This window comes from Oryctolagus cuniculus, chromosome 14, assembly GCF_964237555.1.
Source record: "Oryctolagus cuniculus chromosome 14, mOryCun1.1, whole genome shotgun sequence".
In the NCBI taxonomy this organism is placed as follows: domain Eukaryota; kingdom Metazoa; phylum Chordata; class Mammalia; order Lagomorpha; family Leporidae; genus Oryctolagus; species Oryctolagus cuniculus.
The window spans coordinates 31,044,194-31,067,015 of NC_091445.1; the positions used below are offsets into that span (position 1 = coordinate 31,044,194).

The 22,822-nt window shown below is 43.3% G+C and overlaps 1 long non-coding RNA gene across 1 annotated transcript; it reads left to right on the forward strand.

Moving 5' to 3' along the window:
• Nucleotides 1–2,285: 2,285 nt before the first annotated feature.
• LOC138845157 (uncharacterized) lies at nucleotides 2,286–22,601 on the forward strand. The gene is made up of 3 exons (XR_011381951.1): nucleotides 2,286–2,595; nucleotides 7,541–7,605; nucleotides 22,232–22,601. It is a non-coding gene; the product is annotated as an uncharacterized lncRNA (long non-coding RNA).
• Nucleotides 22,602–22,822: the final 221 nt, after the last annotated feature.

Sequence of the window (22,822 nt, forward strand, 5' to 3'; positions counted from 1 at the left end):
AGGTCAAAGAGTATACACTGATGCTAATAAACTAAGGGAAACTTAGCAAGATCTGCTTGTCTGCTTGTGCGGATTCCTCCCTGGCCCTCTCTTCAGAGAGAAGGCTGCTCCTTTCTGCCAGGTATGTACGGGGAGGTCACCTGTCACAGTAGAGTGTTATGAGAGCTCTGGGCGGTGGTCAGAAAATTCTTCCCAGGCTTCATGATGTTCTTCGGAGGAGGAGAATCTAGTTAAAGGCAGAGCTTCTGCTGTGTTCTCAAATGCCAAGTTGCCATATTTGTGTGTCCTAAACTGTCAATCTCTTTAATCCCTGTAGTTATGATCCACTGTCTTCAAGCCACTAGAAGTCATTCCCAGCTCTCATTTTCCTTTCTCCAAGCTATACATCTAAGAATGCTATCAGGAAGTACCAAAGATATATAGCAAAGCATAACATAACACATTTTTAGTATTTTCCAATTATATTCCACTGACAGGAATTGATGACTCACTTTAGTTAGATCAAAAAGTATTAAATGCAATATATACCACCTCCTCACAAATATGTTATCTAAATATTCAAAAAAATTTTGTATGAAATCAGTTACATCTTTAGAAAAACATTTGAAAAATCAGTTAACACTTTTTGCAAAGCTGGTAGAAATCTTAGGGAGTGAAACAGGAACTTCTTTTTTTTTTTAACTTTTATTTAATGAATATAAATTTCCAAAGTACGACTTATGGATTACAATGGCTTCCCCCCCATAACGTCCCTCCCACCCGCAACCCTCCCCTTTCCCACTCCCTCTCCCCTTCCATTCACATCAAGATTCATTTTCGATTCTCTTTATATACAGAAGATCAGTTTAGCATACATTAAGTAAAGATGTCAACAGTTTGCTCCCACACAGAAACATAAAGTGAAAAATAATAGATGATTTTTTAAATGATGATGAAATCAGATCAGACCTATTGTCATGTTTAATCCCAGTGAGAGTCAAGTTGGGAATTGATAATTTCTTCTTCTTTTTTTTAACAGAAGATCAGTTTAGTATACATTAAGTAAAGATTTCAACAGTTTGCACCCCCATAGAAACACAAAGTGAAATATACTGTTTGAGTACTCGTTATAGCATTAAGTCTCAATGTACAGCACATTAAGGACAGAGATCCTACATGAGGAGTAAGTGCACAGTGACTCCTGTTGTTGACTTTACAAATTGACACTCCTGAAACAGGAACTTCTGAAGCTGAACATCCTTCCTCACTTGTGGAACGTTGTGGACTGAACCGGACTTGGCTCCCAAACTCACTCAGATTCAGAGGAGTCCGCATCCTGTTGCTGGATTAACAGTGGGGGCTCGATCTAACTGTGGCAACTGAGGTGGGCCTGGTGGAGGGTCTCTGTCCCCGGGAGCTTGCCCTTGGAAGGCAATTCTCAGAGAGGGCTGGTTGTGTAAGCTGAGTGTGCTTCCTGTGTCTCTCCCTGTTTCTTGGCTCACCATGGGATCCTCCTTCGGCTCATCCTCTGCCATTGCCAGGGCCTTGCCAGACTAATGAGCCCACTCGATCTGGGGCTGTGAGCCAAAGTGAACCTTTTCCTTCTGAAGGAGCTAAACGTACCTCTCAGGTATTTTAGGAAAAGTAGTGAAAGCTGGCTAACTGAAGAAGTTAATAGATCTGGGGCGTGGGGTGGGGTGAGGGTGACAATGAACTCTGAAATGAGGCAAAATGGAGGGAGAGCTGAGGAGAGGAATAAGACAGAAAGAAGAATCAGTTTTGCTGAGGGAGGTGGAGAGGTCTTTTGAGGAAGATGTCACAGAATGTGGCAGCTGAAAAGTTTTTTTTAATGTTTATTTATTTATTTATTTATTTGAAAGTCAAAGTTACAGGGAGAGGGCAAGACAGATCTTCCACCTGTTGGTTCACTCCCCAAATGGCACATCACATGCCAAAGCCAGGAGCCAGGAGCTTCATCCAGATCTCCCACATGGAGGCAGGGACCCAAGGACTTAGGCCATCTCCTGCTGCTTTCCCAGGCACATTACCAGGGAGCTGGATTGGAAGTAGAGCAGCCGGGCCTTGAACCAGCACCCATATGAGATGCTGGTGCTACAGACTATGGCTTAAACTGCTGCACCTCAGTGCCAGCCCCCTGACTGTGTTTTTTAAGGTGAGAATGATAATGATAGAAATTAACCTTTGACAGTTAGATGTGCTGTGATGCTATGTGGCTCTCTGAAGCTGGAATGAAAGATGATTCGGGAAAGGTAATTTTTTTCTTTTCTTTTTTTTTTTTTTTACAGGCAGAATTAGACAGTGAGAGAGACAGAGAGAAAGGTCTTCCTTCCGCTGGTTCACCCCGCAAATGGCTGCTATGGCCAGCGTGCTGCGCCGATCTGAAGCCAGGAGCCAGGTGCTTCTCCTGGTCTCCCATGGGGTGCAGGGCCCAAGCACCTGGGCCATCCTCCACTGCACTCCCGGGCCACAGCAGAGAGCTGGACTGGAAGAGGAGCAACTGGGACAGAACCGGCGCCCTAACAGGGACTAGAACCTGGTGTGCTGGCGCCGCAGGTGGAGGATTAGCCTATTGAGCTGCGGTGCCGGCCTGGAAAGGTAATTTGAATCTAGGTTAGGTGAAGTCTTGGATTACACCCTGGGAACCAACAATAGATAAGGAAACTTTAGCAGATGCCACTGGCAAAAACTACCAGACCGAAGTCACTGCTGTCCTCACCATGTAGCTTACAGTGCTCTGTTCTTTTCAGCCTGGTGCTCTCATGCCTTCTCTGCCCTCATGACCTAGGCAGGGAGGTAGTGAGGAGGAGCTGAGGACTGCATTGCCAAAACCTCACCCCTTTCCATGTCGATAAAACATGGCTACAAACCGGGCACACCCACTCCCTACGGTGCACCTGAGCCTCCCTTCCCATCATGCACCAGATGCCATCACACTTCCTGATTCCAATACATGCTCTTCAGCCACATATGCACCAGATACCATGACACTTTCCCAGAGATCATCATGCCAAACTCTGTCTCCTTTGAATATATAATCAGGCCCTACCTGAGGACCACCGCTATGCTGTAAAAAGATGATCCCAAATCTTGTAAATCACAACTGTTTTCTCATGAGGTTGTCCTCCCTCCCCTCTGAGAGTGTACTTTGCCTTTGTCTTGTTCCTCCTGATCTATATCTCCTTGAATTATTTCACCCCTGGAGGCAAGAACCTAGGCATAAGTCTAGTGGTGGGGACAGGAATGGGGAGGGTCTCTCCCCGCCCTCCAACACTTATACCTCTTGGCATCATTCTTCTAGTGAGTTTAGTTGCCCTTCACAACCCAATTTTTCATAAAAATAATCAGAAAAAAATGCATGATATTCCAAATATACTAAAACTTGAAAACAAACTGTTCCCGAAAAATCTGTAAAGCATTCAAGAGAAACGTCTTTGGACCCCTGTCTAAGGAGTGTCTGGGCAGACCTATTACTCTTATCTACCAAGTCAATTCAGTTTAGGTGATGTGCTCTTAGGGTTTGTTTCATCTAGGCCATCTGGAGCAACCTTGCACAATCCTTTGTTTCTTATCTGTACTTTCCTTATCTATTCTTAGAAATGTCCTTCTAAAAATTTTTCAGTAGCCTTTGGTTCAAGATACCCTATCTCTGAAAACTGTTTATAACCAATAATGTTCTAAAAATAGTATTTTCTAACCTGTGAACAATTTGCCCCCACTTACCTAAAGCTTACCTTTTTGGGCCAAGTCAATGCACAGTCAACGTGTAATGAAGAATGAAAATTTTCTGTCATGGAATACTTGAATTCTGACTAGGATATGACCACCTTGAAATATTTCCCAAGATTCATTGAGAGTTGGTGGCCTTGTGTCTCCATGGCCTTGGTCACTCCTATTCTGTTCTTAATATGTCTTATATTGACCTTTTTACAGAGTATATTTTCATCAACATACCACTTTTATGAAAGAATAGGAAATTGGTGTTTTATTGTTGTTGTTCTGTTATTGATGGTGTCAGAATTTCCTGGGGAAGTATCAAATGGCCCTAAGAAATATATCTACAGTTTATTTATTTTTTAAAGATTTATTTATTTATTTGAGACAGAAAGAGAGAGAGAAAGAAAGGTCTTTCATAAACTGATTCACTCCCCAAATGGCTGCAACGGCCAGAGCTTCGCCTGACGGAAGCCGGGAGCCAGGAGCTTCTTCCTGGTCTCCCATACTGGTGCAGTGGCCCAAGCTCTTAGGCGGTCTTCTGCTTTCCCAGGCCATCAGCAAGGAACTGGATTGGAAGAAGAGCAGCCAGGACACTAGCCAGTGCCCACAGGGGATTCCAGCACAGGAGGCGGAGGATTATCCTAACACAGCGCCGGCCCTAGTTTTTTTTTTTTTTTTTTTTTTTTTTTTTTTTTAACCCCAAACAAATTCTGGCCCTGTGTTGTTCCATTTTTATTCCACTTTCAGATACAGAATTCTCCTAGTACTCCCTCCTCTCTCTCTCTCTCTCTCTCTCTCTCTCTCTCTCTCATACACACACACACACACACACACACACTGTCCCTTTTTCTCTTTTGGGTGGTAACAATGGATTAATTGTCTCAGAGTCAGCTATTCTAAATCCCTCAGGTATAATAGGACTCATTAGTGACTCAATGACTGCAATCTCTTATCCTAAATCCTTCCTGATGTACAAAGGAAAAGTCTATTTAAGTCCAATAATTCTGTATTAAGGGCTCCATCAAATCATTTGTAAAGTTGCCAAGTAAGATTGATTCTACCACTAATTATTAAGAGATTAGCCCTTGAAACTTCTCATTTATCTCTTCCATGTGATTCCTACCTCCTGGTCAGCTTTAGGTTTTGGATAAAATTCAGCTCCTTTCTTATTTATTTATTTATTATTTTATTTATTATTATTTAATTAATTAATTATAGGGAGGGGGAGAAAAATAACGGCCATCTGCCAGTTCACCTCTGAAATGCCCGCAATGGCTGGGACTGGCCCAGACAGAGACCAGCCGCTGGGAATTCAATCCAGGTCTCCCATGTGGGTGACAGGGACCCAATTACTTGAAGCATCACTGCTGCATCCCAAAGTCTGCATTAGCAGGAAGCTGGATTCAGAAGACAGAGGTAGGAGTCAAACCTAGGCACTCCTCTATAGGGTGCCAGTGTCCCAGCCAGCATCTAAATTGCTAGGGTAAACACCTACTCCCTCTTTGTTTTATTTGCATTGCAAATTGTTAGGTAAAACTATACTGTCTGCCCTTAGCCTCTTGTATGTGCATTTTTTCCTTCAAAGCATTCCAATAAATCAAGCATAATTTCATTTTGCCAAATGCTACCAATGGTTGTTTTTTTTTTTTTTTTTCCATTTGGTAATCTTACCATTTATAAAATGTACTAGTTTAGTTATCTGACAAAGTCAGAGAAACTTAAGGCAAATTATGTTTCTGAGAGTCCATTTCTCCATCTGTGAAAATGTTATAGGCTGAGTTTGGGCCTAAATTAATTTTCCAGACTCTTGTCTTTTACTTAGAGAGGAATTTTAAGTACAGACCCAAACATGGCATGCAATGTGATAAACTTTATTTATAAAGTGAGAAAAATACACAGGCTCATTAGGGCTTTATTAAGGGAGAATGGGCCAAAGAAAGGGAGTTAGCCTACCCTACTCTGCTTGTCCTGTGTGCACGAGGAGCAGAGAGAGCTTCCATTCTTCCTAGCTTTTTATGAGCTTAGAAAAACAAAAGTGTTTACATGGTACCACTCCCAAGTTCTGGGTAAGAGGAGGTACTTCCTGGCGAGGGGTCCCCTGACTGACAGGTAGATGAACATGGCAACACAGAGCAAAGGAGATGCATCTTCCAGCTCATGAACTTAAAATTATCTAAGCTTTCCCACATCAAAAAGGCCTCCTCCAGAGGCCCCTGAGTGAGAACCACAGACACACAGCCAGCTGAAGGCAGTCACTGTGGCTTCCGATAGAGAGAGATCTTCCATCTGCTGGTTCACTCCAAATGGCCACATTTGGAGCTGGGCCGAGCTGGGCCAAGCTGAAACCAGGAACTAGGAGCTTCGTCTGGGTCTCCCACATGGCTACAGGGTCCAAGCACTTGGGCCATCTTCTGCTGCTTTCCCAGCTGTGTTAACAGGGAGCTGGATTGGAAGTAGAGCAACCAGACTCCATGGGATGAGGGTGTGGGAGGCAGCGGCTTAACCCACTGCCCCACAGTGGTAGCCCAGCAGTTTGGTTTTTCTCAGCTCCTTGAGGAGGCCTGGGCCAGAAGCCCTGACTCCACACACAGCACTCACAGAACCTAACTCAGACTGGGCCCTCACACAGGAGTAGGGTGCCTGGGTCTTTCAGCTCTTGTTTCCCTGCATACAAAGAGGTTCATCTGAGGAAGGGGCAGAAAGCTAAGGCTGAGCACCCCTCACAACCTGGAAATCCCACCCCTCCATATACATAACCCAGACAAACCCACATGTGGCATGAATATTCCTTTTGGAATTGGCTGTAACATTAAGAAATTGGGGGAAAAATGGAAAAATCACCTGCCCATCAAAAAGAGAACAGATACATAAATTACAGTCTTTTCATACAATCGGATGTGACATGGTATCAAAATACACAAATAAACTGCATTCACGTGAATGAATCCCAAGCCAAAAGGATTAGGCAAAAAAAGCAAAGCACATAGCAGTTGAGTTCAATTTAAGTTAATATTAATTTATTTATGATCATGTTTGATATATGTCTATTTGTGTTATATAATACCTTACTATAATTTATTCACATTAGTCCATCTTGTTTATAGTGTAATTCCATTAACACTGAGTTAAAATATGCTAAGCGATCCTGATTATTTATAAATACTCATGCCTGTGGTGTGATGGGAATGAGAAACACCACATTCTGGAGAGCGGTTTCCTGGAAAATGATGCGAAGGAGAGGAATGCGGGGGCTCCAACAGCGTCGTGGGGTTTTTGTTTGAGAACACAGGTTTGCATCCAAGGCAAACCCGGACAAGAAGGTGCAAGTTTGGTAAAGCATGTGCGGGGTGACTGTTATTCTCTGTGCTCTTCCGTGCTCTTAGAAAAGCTCATAATAAAAACGAAGTGAAGCAAAAAAAAAAAAAAAAAAAAAAAAAAAAAAGGCCGTCAAACTCTTGCTTCATGGACAGGCTCGACATTCTTTTCTTTATGTTCTGGTGGCTACACAGCTCCCAGAGCTGTCACAGAGCCCCTGTTCTCAACTCTAACAGAAGTGTCTCCAAAATTCTTATTGCTTTGTATTAGAACAGCACTGTTTGCTTCTATCAACCCCTACCTTCCCCACCTTTAGAACACTGATCCAGAGCTATCTGAACTTTATCTCCCAAATTGCAATGCCTTAGGCTCCAGATACCGGCCTTTTTACTTCCTCAGTCTCTGAATTAGGATCAGTTGGCACACGCATGCGTTCATGCTCTCAGTGTAACTTGCAGCATTCTAATAGTGACTCCTGTTTGATTCAGTAACTCTAATATCTCCATTTCAGAGGATCGTATGTGCATTCATCAACAATCATTGTTGAGCATCTACTCTGAGCCACACACATCTAAGGTATGGTATATAAAACTCAAAGTATCTGCTCCCCGGGGGGCAAACGCTCTAGAAAATAGAGTATGTGTGTTGAGAACTGGGGCTATTTTAGACAAGGCGGTTAAGGAAGACCCCTTAATGAGTTAACATTTGAACAGAGCGAGGGATGCAGTGAGTGGACAGGTGAGGCTGATAGGGGAAGGCAGTCCATAAGTGCAAAAGCCCTGAGGTGGGAGTCCCAGAGGCAATGTGGCAAAATGACAGAGAAGGCATAGAAGATATCTGAGAGGTGGCCAGGGGCGCTATTTTTTTTTTTTTTTTGGATTTATTTATTTACTTGAGAGGCAGAGTTACAGAAGGAGAGAGAGGTCTTCCATCCTCTGGCATACTCCCCAAATAGCCGCAATGGCTGGGGCTGGGCCAATCCGAAGCCAGGAGCTTCCTCTGGGTCTCCCATGTGGGTGCATCTTCCATCACCTTCCCAGGCTATTAGCAGCAGTTGGATTGGAAGTGGAGCAGCCGAGACACAATCCAGTGCCCATATGGGATGCCAGTCCCATAAATGGAGTTGTAACCTGCTACGCCACAGCACAGGCCCAGAGCATATTCTTAAGCATACAACGATCTGATTCCAGGGTCAGCAAACATCTTTTACAGAGAGCCACATGTAAATATTTTAGACATTTTGTTTCATACAGTTTTTATGTAAACCACTCAACTACCATTATGGTGGAAATATAGATATGGACATACATGAATAAAGGAATATACATATATTCTAATATAGTTTTACTAATGGATCCTGAAATTCATATTTTATACCATTTTTACATGTCATGAAATAAAGCTTCTGATTTTTCTCCCAGTATTTAAAACATGTAAAATTCATTCTGAGATCATAGGCCATTCAAATATAGACTGTGGCTGGAATGGATCCATGGGTTGTGGCTTGCCAACCTCTGTCTAAATCATAATTTATTACAATATTATATGAGTTTTTATTTCTAGGCTATTGCAAGAAAATATAGGAATTCGTGGTAGAAGAGGAAAAATTAGTCTCATTTGAAATCTCTTAAGTAACATACCCACTTACATATTTAAGTCAAATACATGAGAAAATGTATTAATTTTTAAGTGATTACAAATTTTAAGTTCAGAAATAAATGTGTGGACAAAGTAGAAGAAAGAAAAGACACTTTTGTGAGAGATGTGAAAGACACATTAAAATTTTTATAGTGCAGAAATAAAACAGAAACTATATCAGAAGTAAGCAGTACTGAATGTGGAATTTTCTCAAGAACCTAAAACCAAGTTCTAGGGACCAGGATTGTGGCATTAAGGATTTAAACTGCCTGCAACACCAGTATCCTATATGGGTGCTGGTTCGAGTCCCAGCTGCTCCACTTCTGACCCAGACCCCTGTTGATGCACATGGAAAAGCAGCAGAAAATGGTGCAAATAACTTGGGCCCCTGCACCCATGTGGGAGACCTGGATGAAGCTCCTGGTTCCTGGCTTTGGCCTGGCCCAGTCCCAAGAAATTGTGGTCATCTGGGTAGTGAACCAGTGGATGGAAGATATCTCTCTCTCTCTCTCTCTCTCTCTCTCTGTAACTCTACCTTTCAAATAAATGAAATAAATCTTAAAAAAAACACAAAACCCAGGGTGGAGCTTACTTGTATGCAATAGATGACAGTCATCACTGAGTAATTTTCACAGATATGGACAACTTCTAGTACCTTCCAAAAGGCTTTCACCATCATCTTGGTATTAAAGTTTCTTTTTATTCCATAAATATAAAAATGTAAGTAAAGCTTAAAATAGAATTAAGGTTTAAAAAATAAGGCAGGTGTTTGATGCGTGATTAACGATGCTGTTTGCGACACCTGCGTACCATATTGGAGTACCTGGGTTCAATCCTGGCTCCATGTCCAATTCCCGCTTCCTGCTTTTGTGCACCTTCAGAGGCAGTAGTTAATGATTCAAGTCCTTGTCACCCTTTTGAGAGAGACCCAGATTGAATTTCAGGCTCCTGGCTTTGGCCTGACCCAGTACTGGCTGTTTCAGGCATTTGGAAAGTGAACCAGTGGATAAAAGATCTCTCTTTCTTTCTCTCTCTAATTAAAAAATAGGTACCCTTTCATGAATACTCTTAAGGATGTCGACATCCCATGCCACTCTCCTAAAATGAATCTGTATGAAATGTGTCATTTCCCAGTGATACATCAGAATGACATATCCATCTCCCATACCACATGCCAAACCTCATCACAGTAGTTAGCTCTGGAGTATAAATACCTCTGGAGAACCAAAGAAATAGAAAGGTTTTTTCAAGGAAATCTTTTGCAATGACTGATTAAAGCCACATGTGTGTCATATATGTATGATACACACACGCAAACACACACAGGGGTGGAAAACATCAGAGAAGGAAGATAATTTTTACTGCTTTCTAAATGGTGGAAGCTGATGGGCTTCCCTTACCAATATCATAGATTAAGTTGGCTTAATCATAAATCCTTTGGTATCTCTTTCTGTGAATCCACATTGGCCCTGTAAATGCAGCAGGATTTTAGTCACTGTACGTAGTTTACCTTGTTCTGCCACTGGCTATTCTAGGGTTGGTTGCTTGTTCATGATCACTTCAGCTAGGGAGTTCACAGAATTGCATAGTTGCTGTAGAGCCTGACTACTGGTCATTTGCCCAAGGCAACAGACAGGTACCTTAAAGAAACTTCATGGGATGTTATAGGATTTCCTCCCATTATGGTCAGAAAGTTTCCTGCCAGTAGTAGTTTCCCAAGAGAAATAAGAGAAGTAGGAAAAGCACATCAGCTGCAAAGTGCATCAACCTTAATGTCTTTTCTTAGGTAGAAGTGGAAAGCAAAAGCAAAAACGAATTATTTTTTGGCTTTTTGAAGATAAACCTGACATCCTCAATTGGCTCACAAGAGTAGGCAGAATTACTCTGTGAGTGTACCTGTGACGACTCAAGAGGTAAAGGTGCAATTCCTGACAAATGTACTTGGCTATACAATATAACATATAATAATATAATATATGTTATATAATATAAATAGTATACATATGTATAAAAGGAAAATCTTGGTCTGAGAAATAAAATGTTTTGACCCATGTTGGAACACTGAATTTAGAACAGGATAGGCAACATAGGCAACAATGCTTATTTGTTCACATGTAAATAGAAGGTGTTGTTAAGCTCCCAATATTTGAAACATAGTAGATAAAACTCACTGACTTCACATTACTTCTTCAGATGGGATGTGTTTTTGATAAAGGTAGTTTAGATGATTTCATGAAATCCTACCTTGAAAGATTGATTCCAATTTTAATCAGTTATCTTATTTTATAGAATAATTAAAAACTGGTTATCTTCTATTGATAAATAAATGAATTCAAATAGATGACAAAATTTTAGTTGACTTACAAATGAGCGATGCTGTACACAGATTTTCACCTTTATCCTGGTGGATAAATAAACGAAAGCATTGGAAAACATTATGAATCATTGTGCCGGAGAGCTGAGTGGGGCTCTTGGCTCTTACAAAGGGGGCAAGAAGACGAGGCAGGGGAGGTGTTGGGAAGTTTGGAGGGCAGCACAGAAAGGTCACCAGGGAATCCAAACACTGACCTCTACTTTGCAGTTTTCAAAAAAAAAAAAAAAAAAAAAAGCCCAGGGTTCTTCACTAAATTTACCCTTTTCCTTGGTGCCTCCCTCCATTGCACACAGCACAGGAAAGAAGGGCCAGGGGAAGCCACTCGGCATCAGTTGCCCAACCTGTCTGAATGCAGGAGCTGCATGTGAGCAAGGGAGAGCAATTGCTTTCTGAGAGCTGTTGCCCAAAGGAGTCACTTTTTAAAAAGAAATAGGTGGTCCTCTCCTTCTCCCAACACCCAAAAGGAAACCAGCTCTACTGAGGTATATTTTATAGGTCATACAACTCACCCTATTACTTAAATAATTTTTGGTAAATTTACTGAGTAGTGTAACATCCTTATAATTCAACTTCAGAATGTTTTAACACCCAAGTAAGAGCCCTTATGCCCATTTATAGTTAATATCCATTCTCATAGCCACTCCCAGGCAAAACCAGTCTGACTCCATAGATGTGCCTCTTCTGTCCATGTCTTGTGCCTGGCTTCTTTCATAATGTTTTGGAGGTTCATTTGTGTCATAGCATGTGGGTAGCATGTTCCTTTTTATCGTGAAATCACATTCCATAGTGCTAACAGTATTCCACATTTTGCCTAACCCTTTACCAATTAATGAACATGCAGAGTTTTCTATTTTTTCCCAATTGTTGGCTGTTATAAATAATACTAGGGACATTCAGAAGTTTTTGTGTGGACACATTTTCATTTCCCTTAGGTAGATACATAGGAGTAGAATTGATGATTGTATGATAATTTTGTGTTTAACTTTTTGAGAAGCAGATCACGTTTTCTATTTTCCCACCAATAATTGTATGAGTGTTGCTGTTTCTCCATATCCTCATCAATATTTGTTACTGTCTGTCTTATTTATTACAGCCATTCTAGTAGGCATGAAATGGTATCTCATTGTGGTTTTAATTTGCATTTCCCTAAGGACTAATGATGTTGACAACTTTTTACGTGTTCATTAGCCATTAACATTCACTGGTGGATTGTCTATTTACATTTCTGTCCAGTTTTGAATTGAACTGTTTATTTATTTATTTTTTTTGACAGCCAGAGTGGACAGTGAGAGAGAGAGACAGAGAGAAAGGTCTTCCTTTGCTGTTGGTTCACCCTCCAATGGCCGCCCCTGCCAGTGTGCTGCGGCCGGCACACTGTGCTGATCCAAAGGCAGGAGCCAGGTACTTCTCCTGGTCTCCCATGGGGTGCAGGGCCCAAGCACCTGGGCCATCCTCCACTGCACTCCCTGGCCACAGCAGAGAGCTGGCCTGGAAGAGGGGCAACCGGGACAGAATCCGGCGCCCCGACCGGGACTAGAACCCTGTGTGCTGGCGCCGCAGGCAGAGGATTAGCCTAGTGAGCCGCGGCGCCGGCTATTCTTGAATTGTAAGAATTCTTTGTAAGTTTTGGGTATAAGTCCTTTATTTGATGTGTGTTACAAAAATTTTCTCCAGATTGATGACCAATTTCTTTTTTGTTAGGATTAGACAACTGTTCTTAGAGTTACTATGATATCATTGTTTAGTATGAAATAGTTCCGTTCAGTGATCCTCAATACTAGCACATTAGCATCACTCGGGATACTTTCAAACCTGCTCCCACCAACGAGTCCAATTTATTTCATCACTGCACCCTCTCCTCCCAGATTGTTGTGATGCTCCCTCAGTGACCCGAATGCACAGCCAGTATCAGAGAACACACACAGCCAGGCGTCACAGGAACAGTTAAGGAAGTTCAAGGGCGAGGCTTGTGTAAAATTCTCTATTCCCAGCAACCTTTAGCCCAGCCCCTAGGTTGTCTCCTGGCTGCCCCTCCTTTGAATGCCTCCCTCTGTGCCAAGTCCTATGATGAAAAACATCATCCTCTCTACCTATCCTAGGTTAGTCACAATCCAGATAAATGTTTATCTCCTGCTAATCTGAATTTGGAAAAGGAAGAGACATTTTTACCTTCCCCTCGTGACAGATAAGCTGACTTTGGTGAGGACTGTTCTTTATAGAAGTCTTTTTAAAAATATACATTTTTATTTATCTGAAGGTGCGTGTGTGTGTGTGTGTGTGCTAGAGAGATCTTCCATCCACTGGTTCACTTGTGAAATGCCTATAACAGCCAGGGCTGGGCCAGGGGGAAGCTAGGAGGCAGGGACTCAATCTAAGTCTCTCATGTGGGTGGCAGGAACCCAAGTACTTGAGCCATCACCTGTTACCTCCCAGGGCGCACATTAGCAGGAAGCTGGAACTGAAAGCAGAGCCAGGATTCAAACCCAAGCACGCCCTAACTGCTGCACCAAACACTCGTTCCTGGTGAGGATATTTATCTTTCACTGGATTTTGTTAGTTTTCTCAGGATCCCTTCTACAGGCTCTGGAGTGAGTGATGCGTCTCAGTTGACCCTTCAAAGTCACCAGAAACTGTGAGGGAGGAAAAAGTTTTCCTTGGCCCTCTTAAAGTCCCAGATTGGATCTGAAAGGAAAACTGACAAAGTAGACGAGAGAAAAACACACACAATTATTACATAAATTTATGTAGTACAGGAAACTTCCTTTATAAGGAATGAATATTGAAAGAAACAGTTAAACTTGAGTGGCTTTTTATTTATTTATTTATTTTTAATTTGAGAAAGAATGAGTGAGAAAGAGGGAGAGTTCTCATTGGCCAGTTCATTCCCCAAATGCCTACAATGACCAGGGGGTCAAAACCAGGGGCTGGAAATCTAATCCAGTTTTCCCCATGGGTAGCAAGAAGCCAACTTCTTGGACCTTCACCTCTGCCTCCCAGGGTCCGCATTAGTAGGAAGCTGGACTCAGGAACCAGTGCCAGAGATCAGATCCTGGTACTCCAATATGGGATGTGGGGTATCCTAACCTGGTGTCTTGTGTGCTAGATTAAACGCACACCCCCTAAGTGTTTAATTGTGGTAGCTTTGATGAAGAACGGAAAATCACAGAGAAATACGATAGGGCAAAGAGAATACTTTCTAATGGTAAACCCAGGGAACTTATGAGGACTTGGGCCATGGTTGGACCATGGTTCAACCCCTCCAAAACCCATGTGGAAATTTGGTGGCCCTTGTAGCCCTGCTGGGAGGTGTTGAGGTCACTGACAGGAAGCAGTGTCCTTCTCCTGGGGCTGTATTAGTTCTACGAGGGCAGGCTGCTGTGAAGTGAGGGTGTCCTTTGGCTGGCTTGACCTTCTGCTTTTCAGCCATGAGATGAGGCAGCACGCAAAGCCTTTGCAAGTGCATGACCTTGGATTTCCCGGCGTCCATAACCAGGAGCCCAAATGAACTTTTCTTTATGAGTTACCCAGTCTTAGGTAGGCTGTTCTATCAACGGAAAGTGGATTGAGACAGCCTGTTTGTACTGATTCCTTTCTGTGAACTTCTATCTTTAAAGTTACAGGTGCTCCCTCCCTCCGGGTATACAGAAGCGCCTCTTACAGTGGGGTAAAATGCCCTGCTCTGTAGGGAGGCCTGAAGAACCCCTCCTTGTTTCAGGGCAGAAGGGTGTGGGAAGGGTGGAAAGATCTTCCTCCTTCTGTGATTTCCTCAAAGTCTTTCAGCTTAAAATATTCCATGTGCTAAGGTGGCCTGAACTGCAGTACTGCGTCCTGACATGTAATTCTCCCAACTCTGCGAGATGCGATTTCCTGTCGTCCGTGTAAGAAGCGAGACTGGGAGAAACCCAGCAGAGCGGTGACAGTTACGCCGCTGCTAAGTGGTTGTGACGGAACCCTTGAGCTCTGTATCCCGACTCTAAAAGCCGTGTTCTCTCACCCACGCCTCAATGTCACAAGCACAACGCAGCACTGGATTGGGGCGACACTCCTCATTACACGACGTCGCTCTTCATCACAGGGCTCCTTCTCACGTCTGAGGCTTGCCGCAGACAGGGTAGCTGAAGTGGAAAGGAAGGCTACAGCTTCATGCGAACTGGCTCAGTAATGAATTCCCCAGCGCCCCCTAAGATTGCTAAAGCAGATTTCTTGCAAGAAGCCAGGCACTGTTAAAGGTGCAGAAGAAGAAATGAACTCCAGAAAATTCGGTGTTTAACAACAACAACAAATCTAACCTTACTTTTAAAACTAGGTTCCTAGGAGGAGGGAGAAGCCTTCATTAAAAATTCTTTTGAGCCCAGACGGGGAAGAAAACTTCTATTAGGTAGAAGAGAAAGGAGGAGATTCAGAGACAGCCACCTAAAGAATTCCCTGGAATTCTGAGCCTCGTCTGGAATTTTTAGCTTCTGTCTTTGCAGTCAGGCTGCGAGAAAGAGAATGGGGAGTAAATGAAAAAATTAAATCACTCTGAAGCCTCTCACTTAGCAAACTCCACTAAGGTCTTTAAGACCATAACATTTGCAAAAGGAAAAAAAGAACTCCCTTTAAAAATTCTCCTATGGGCTGGCGCCGCGGCTCACTAGGCTAATCCTCCGCCTTGCGGCGCCGGCACACCAGGTTCTAGTCCCGGTCGGGGCACTGGATTTTGTCCCGGTTGCCCCTCTTCCAGACCAGCTCTCTGCTGTGGTCAGGGAGTGCAGTGGAGGATGGCCCAAGTGCTTGGGCCCTGCACCCCATGGGAGACCAGGAGAAGCACCTGGCTCCTGCCATCGGATCAGCGTGGTGCGCTGGCCGCAGCGCGCCAGCCGCGGCGGCCATTGGAGGGTGAACCAATGGCAAAGGAAGACCTTTCTCTCTGTCTTTCTCTCTCACTGTCCACTCTGCCTGTCAAAAAAAAAAAAAAAAATCTCCTAAATAAGTTTCCAGAACTCCTAAAATACGCATGAAGCCTCATTAGGATATTTGAAACGAAAATGAAGATAATGCTGGAACTTATTTGAAAACACGCTCTCTTGGGTCTTTAGGCCTCAGGGGAAATAAGAATCCGTGTGTGGAAGAGAAGACGCGTGAAAAAATCTTAAAAACAAAACAGAACAAAACAGAAATAAATTAAAAAAGACAACACAGAATACTCTGGGGGGAGAGAAGGTTTTGTGAAAATGTTCTAGGATGTTCAAGATATGAACAATACCAATATGATGTAGGGGAGGAAAGATTTTTCCCAATACTGTTAGGGGCACAGTGTAGAAGTCCCAAATACAGAAAGCCAACTATATATACATATTTAGGACATTTCTTCCAGAGATTGGTCTGAGGTAGAAATTTAGTAGTATTTAAAAAACACTCCTTCTGATGACTTTTAAAAAAGTTATCTTCATGTATGTAGCCAGGGTGGAGAATCACTACTAGAATAAAATGGAGACCAAGCAGTAGGAAATTTTAAAGGCAATGTGAGAATAAATTTATGCCATTGCAACTACTATTAAATATTTTTACTTTCAAGACTTTTCCCACGAATTTGCATTTTGCAAACATATTTGTCTATGAAGAGATAAAGCTGAAAATCACTATTGCAAATAATTTCAGCATGAATTTTAAATGCTATGCTGCAAATACAAAAAAGTCTGTGGTGAAGGGGCTGGCACTGTGGTGTAGTGGGTTAAAGCCCTGGCCTGAAGCGCCAGCATCCCATATGGGCTCTGGTTCTAGTCTCGGCTGCTCCTCTTCTGAACCAGGTCTCTGCTGTGGCCTGGGAAAGCAGTAGAAGATGGCCCAAGTGCTTGGGCCCCTGTACCCATGTGGGAGACCCGGAAGAAGCTCCTGGCTCCTGGCTTCGGATCAGCACAGCTCCGACTGTTGTGGCCATCTGGGGAGTGAACCATCGGATGGAAGACCTCTCTCTCTGGCTCTACCTCTCTCTCTGTAACTCTTTCAAATAAATAAAATAAATCTTTTTTTTTAAAGACCAGTTATTCTAAAGCACAGATACGGATGGATGAGGCAGAGCTTTGAGGAAGCCAGGGACTACCAGATGCTAGACTGGGGTGCCATAGGAAGCCAGAAAACTGTTCCCCTTTTTATTATCACTTCTGAGTTGACACCGAAGCCCTTGGTGGTGGGCCTTGTATTGTTTCTCTGTTGGGCAGCAAAGTCAACAGTCAAGAAGGACTGCAGGCAACAGAGCCACGGCTGGCACGCGTCTGTGTCTCTCACACCGATTCTGGTCATAACAACCTTCAGAGGCAATGGCTGCAACTTCAATTCTGCTTCCCAAGTCTCGTTTATACATCTTTGTGGCTAACCTTCTGCCTACCCAAACCATTGTCCTGCAGTTTTCCCGTGAGTTTTTGGCTTGTATTTCCGTTTATGGTCACTAGGTGACAGCAGAGGCCAGGGGCCAGACTCCAATGTAGGTCTGAACCAGCATAATCAGATAGAACAGAGATTGTTAGCTCTCCAGACAGAGGCTGTGTTGGCAGCAGCTGAGGTTGTCCCCACACAGGGGATTTGGAAACTTCTGTGACATTTTGCCCTGTGGTCTCTCAAATATCTCTTCCTGGCTCTGATGGACACAGGACATGGAAGCTAAGGTTTGTTGGCTTGAGTCAGTATATACTTGGCAAAGCAAGAGAAACACTGAGAATAGGGTGACCATGTGTGATCAACAAATCTTCCTGAGGGATTGTCCTGTTCGCTTTGCATTTCTACCTGCCACTAAATTCTTGCCCCCACTGAAAGCTCCTTGAGAGCAGGCACCTTGAAGATTCTAGAACTTCTAATTGGTTTACAGCAAAGGAGTATTATTCTATTTTTTTAAAAAAAGATTTATTTTTATTTATTTGAAAGACAGAGTTACAGAGAGAGGTAGAGACAGAGATGGAGGTCTTCCATCTGATGGTTCACTCCCCAGATGGCCGCAATGGTCTGCGCTACGTCCATCTGAAGCCAGGAGCCAGGAGCTTCTTCCGGGTCTCCCACGTGGGTGCAGGGGCCCAAGGACTTGGGTCATCTTCTACTGCTTTCCCAGGCCATAGCAGAGAGCTGGATTGGAAGAGGAGCAGCCGGGACTTGAACCAGCGCCCATATGGGATGCTGGTGCTTCAGGCCAGGGCTTTAACCTGCTGTGCCACAGCGCCAGCCCCAGGAGTATTATTCTTTATAGGAGAAAAGCCTCCTATTTTAAAAACAAAGCACAGGATTTATAAATTATAAACAAGGCCAGCGCCGCGGCTCACTTTGTGAATCCTCTGCCTGCGGCACCGGCACACCGGGTTCTAGTCCCGGTCGGGGCGCCAGATTCTGTCCCGGTTACTCCTCTTCCAGTCCAGCTCTCTGCTGTGGCCGGGGGGGTGCGGGGGCAGTGGAGGATGGCCCAAGTGCTTGGACCCTGCACCCGCATGGGAGACCAGGAGAAGCATCTGGCTCCTGGCTTCGGATCGGCACAGCATGCCGGACATTTGGAGGAATGAACCAACGGAAGGAAGACCTTTCGCTCTGTCTCTGTCTCTCTCTCTCTCTCACTAACTCTGCCTGTCAAAAAAAAACTGTAAACAAGATTTGGCTAAATCCTCTACCCTGTAAAGAGATTCAGTAGAAAAATAAATTTTGTAGTTTCATCCTTGAATTCTTTCAAATAAAACATTTGATAATTAAAATTAAACATATAGAAGAGTATATAATGCATGTTATATGAAGAATTAAAATAAAAGCCTTAAAGATGACTGATCATCTACAAAGAATATCTGAAAGAAGGATCAGGAATGCTCTGGGAACTAATAATTATACAAGGGTTGCAATATGAAAAGTTAATACAAAAAGTCGATTACTTTCCTATTTAGTAGCAGGGAACAAGTGGAATTTCAAATTTAAAACACAATACCATTTATATGAGCACATACAAAAATGAAATACTTAGGCATAAATCTTACAAAGCATATATAAGATGCATATCTGAAAAATTACAGAACTTTGGTGAAAGAAATGAAAAACTAAATATATGGGGAAATATTCCATGTTTATGGATAGGAGGATTCACTATTGTCTAAATGTCAGTCCTTCCAAACATGATCTATACAGTCAGTGGCATGCCAATCAAAATCCTAGCAAGCTAATTTGTAGACATCAACAATCTGGCTCTAATATGTATAGGTAAAATATTATTTATAGGCAAATTTATAGGTAAAAATTTATAGGTAAAAAGCCTAGAATAACCAACAATATCAAAGGGGAAGAATAAAGTTGAAAGATTGGGTTGCCCAACTTTTAGACACACCATAAAACTACAGTGTGGTATTGTTGAAGAAATTGACAAGTAGATCAATGGAACAGAATAGAAAACCTAGAGGGGCTGGTGCTGCGACATAGCAAGTAAAGCAGTACTGGCATTCCACGGGGGTGCTGGTTCGAGTCCCTGCTGCACCACTTATGATCCAGCTCCCTGCTTATGGCCTGGGAGCAGCAGAGGACAACCCAGGTCCCTGGACCCCTGCACCCATGTGGGAGACCTGGAGGAAGCTCCAGGCTCTGGGCTTCGGATCGGCCCTGCTCTGGCCATTGTGGCCATTTGGGGAGTAAACCAGTGGATGGGAGACTCTCTCTCTCTCTCTCTCTCTCTCTCTCTCTGTTACTCTGCCTTTCAAACAAATAAATAAATTTTATGTATAAAGAAAGAAAACCTAGAAATGGACCCTCATTAATACAGCTAACTGATCTTTGTCCAAAGATCCAAATAATTGTGGAAAAGATAATCTTTCCAACAAAACAAATGGCTCTGGAACCGCAGGACAGCCACATCAAAAAAAAAAAAAAAAATCTAGACCCATATCTTATGCCCTTCACAGAAACTAACTCGAAATAGATCACAGACTTAAATCTAAAATGCAAAATCATACAATTTTTATGTGATAACAGAAGAAATCTCTGTACCTTCTGCTCAGTTTTACTGTGAACCCAAAACTGCTTTAAAAAGTCAAGTCTGTTTTTAAAAAGTGAAAGTTTCAACTCCTTTAAGAGAGGAATCATTTGTTCATTCAGCAAGCTGTAGGAAATCCACAGAAACATGGAAATGCATAAAAGCAAATTCAGTCACTTTCTCCGCATTCTCCCTGTCTGCCAGCCATTTTTCTATAGTTCTCCTTTTTCCAGCTTGCATTAAATGGTTCATCATTTTAATGATACTTTTACCAATTTTCTAAATGCCTTTGTCCATCTATCTTTTTGTCACATGTCTTGTAAAGGTTTCACCCTGAGGAAACCCAGCTACCTGCTCCATTTCGGCGTGCACCAGCACAGCTGAGTATTGATGATGAAGTCGTACAGCAGGGAAGACTGGCCCTCTGTAAACTCGTGATAGTCATCCTCAATCTTGCTGGATTTCTCTGGGCCGTTCATTGTCTTGTCTCCATGAGGCTATTTCTTTAAACTCCAAGCTCCCTAATCTCTGTTCCTCCATACCATTGCTGCATATCCCCAAACCTAACCTCTTTGCTCTAAGCAAAATAGACACAATTAGGGATTCCAGCTCTACAAACTGATATCCATAGTACTCATTCCTTCTGGGGATCCCTCTTTTTTATTTATTGTCTATTTGAGAGGCAGTGTTAGAGAGAGAGAGAGAGAGAGAGAGAGAGAGGCCTTTCTTCCCCTTAGTCTTCCTTTGTTTTTCATGTTTTTTTTTTTTTTTTTAATCCCTCATTCACTCCCCAAATGGCCGCAATGGCTGGAGTTGGGCCAATCCTAAACTAGAAGCCAGGAGCTTCTTCTGGGTCTCCCATGTGGGTGTAGAGGCCCAAGCACCTGGGCCTTCTTCCACTGCTTTCCCAGGCACATTAGCAAGGAGCTGGATTAAAAGTGGAACAGCTGGGACTTGAACTGGTGTCCATATGAGATGCTGACACTGCATGGGGAGCCTTAACCTACTACTCCACAGCGCCAGCCCCTTGGGAATCCCTCATTAAGCTTGCTTAGACCTTTATCTGACCAGTGCTCCCTGGGGGAGTTACCTTTGGTCATCAAAAAAGGATCATATGAATCATGTTTCATTTCTTTTTCTAACATTTTTAAATTGCAAAAGTAATTCCTTTTGTAGCCTTTGCATATTTCAGTGGACTCCATTTAGTTCCTCACATTCTTGTGGGCTTAGTTCCCTGTAGTGAAAATAGATAGCTGGGGGAAGGCAGAAAACCTAGTCCCTTGCTTGTGTCACCCTGGGTTAGTTCAGGGTGGTGCTGTGTCTAGGGGATAAAACAATCCAAGCCAACCACTCCTCATTTACCTCACCCACTACGCCCAGCCTAGCCCTACCACTGAGCGAGAGAGACCTCGATCAGGGACTGCTCTCTATCATGACTGGCTGACCAGGGGCTGTTGGGTGTGGAGGTTAGGGGTGGAGACCTGATGCCACACAGAGGAGGTGGGAGGGAGAACTAAGGCCCACAAGGGGCCCTTGTCAATTCCAGCCTGTAGCCAACTTCCTGTTGCCAGGCAGCTCCTGCTGGCATGTACACAGGCACTGCACCAGCCAATGGGCCTATCTGGGCAGTGTAGGGGAGCAGGGAAAGGAGGAACCTGCCCCTAGTGTCTGCCTTCACCTGCTCTTCCTATCCATGTGTCTTCCTTTCACAGTCTCCCTCTCCCCCATGTGTAAATTTCATGGCCCTTGTGCTTCCTACAATTTGGGGGTTTGTGTCGGCACACATTGACCACTCTAGCTTGTGTGCCATGTCTGTGCTTGGCTGTGTGGGAGGAAGTCACCCCCACCCCGCCATCCCAGCTACACATGAACTGGCTAGATTGCTTTTGAATAGGGTTTTATTCTTCATTAAGTGAATATTGATCTCTGTCATTGAGTATAACGCTATGTCATAGTTTGGGTGCAAACTGTGGTAGTTTATTTAGGAGTTAATCCTAGGAAGTTATTTTAGGAGTTAATCCTAGGAAGTGCGAGTGGATGGGGTGGAAAAAGCCAGATAGGAGGGGTAGGAAGTCACTCAAGAGCACACCAAGGAGCCTGTAGCCACAGTGGGCATTGAGGATTCAGGCCTGCAGAGGAAGCAATTGGAAAATGCCCCCTGACGGGAGAGGGAGAAGGAGGGGCATCTATTCATCCACTCCCCTTCCTCACCACCTGCATCTCAGGGGCCTTACCTCCTCCACATCATGGGTTACACCTGCCGGGAAGGACCAAGTACGTTTGATGTCGTAAAGAAATCAGAGACAAAGAAGTGAGAAGAGCCACTGCCTGTGTGTGAGCACTGGTTTGAATCTCAGCTGTTCCACTTCTGATCCAGCTCCCTGTTAATGTGCCTGGGAAAGCAACAGAAGATGGCCCAAGTGCTTGGGCCCCTGCAACTCACATCGGAGACCTAGATGGAGTTCCAGGCTCCTGGCTTCGGCCTGGCCCAGTCCTGGCTATTATGGCCATTGTGGAATGATCAAATGGATGGAAGATCTTTCTCTATTTCTCCCTCTCTCTCTGTAACTTTGCCTTTCAAATAAATAAATAAATAAATAAATCTTTAAAAAAATTGTTTCTTAGGCAGGAGGAGGGTGGGAGGGAGGGAGAGAGGGAGATTGGGGAGTATCATTACGTGCTTAAAATTCTATACATGAGATACATGAAATCTGTTCTCTATGTAAATTAAAAAATTCGGATCTGGCAAAATGGTTTCTTTTATTCTCAACTTCAAATCAGAATAGTTTAGGCAAGGTTATTATTTGCCCAGAGAT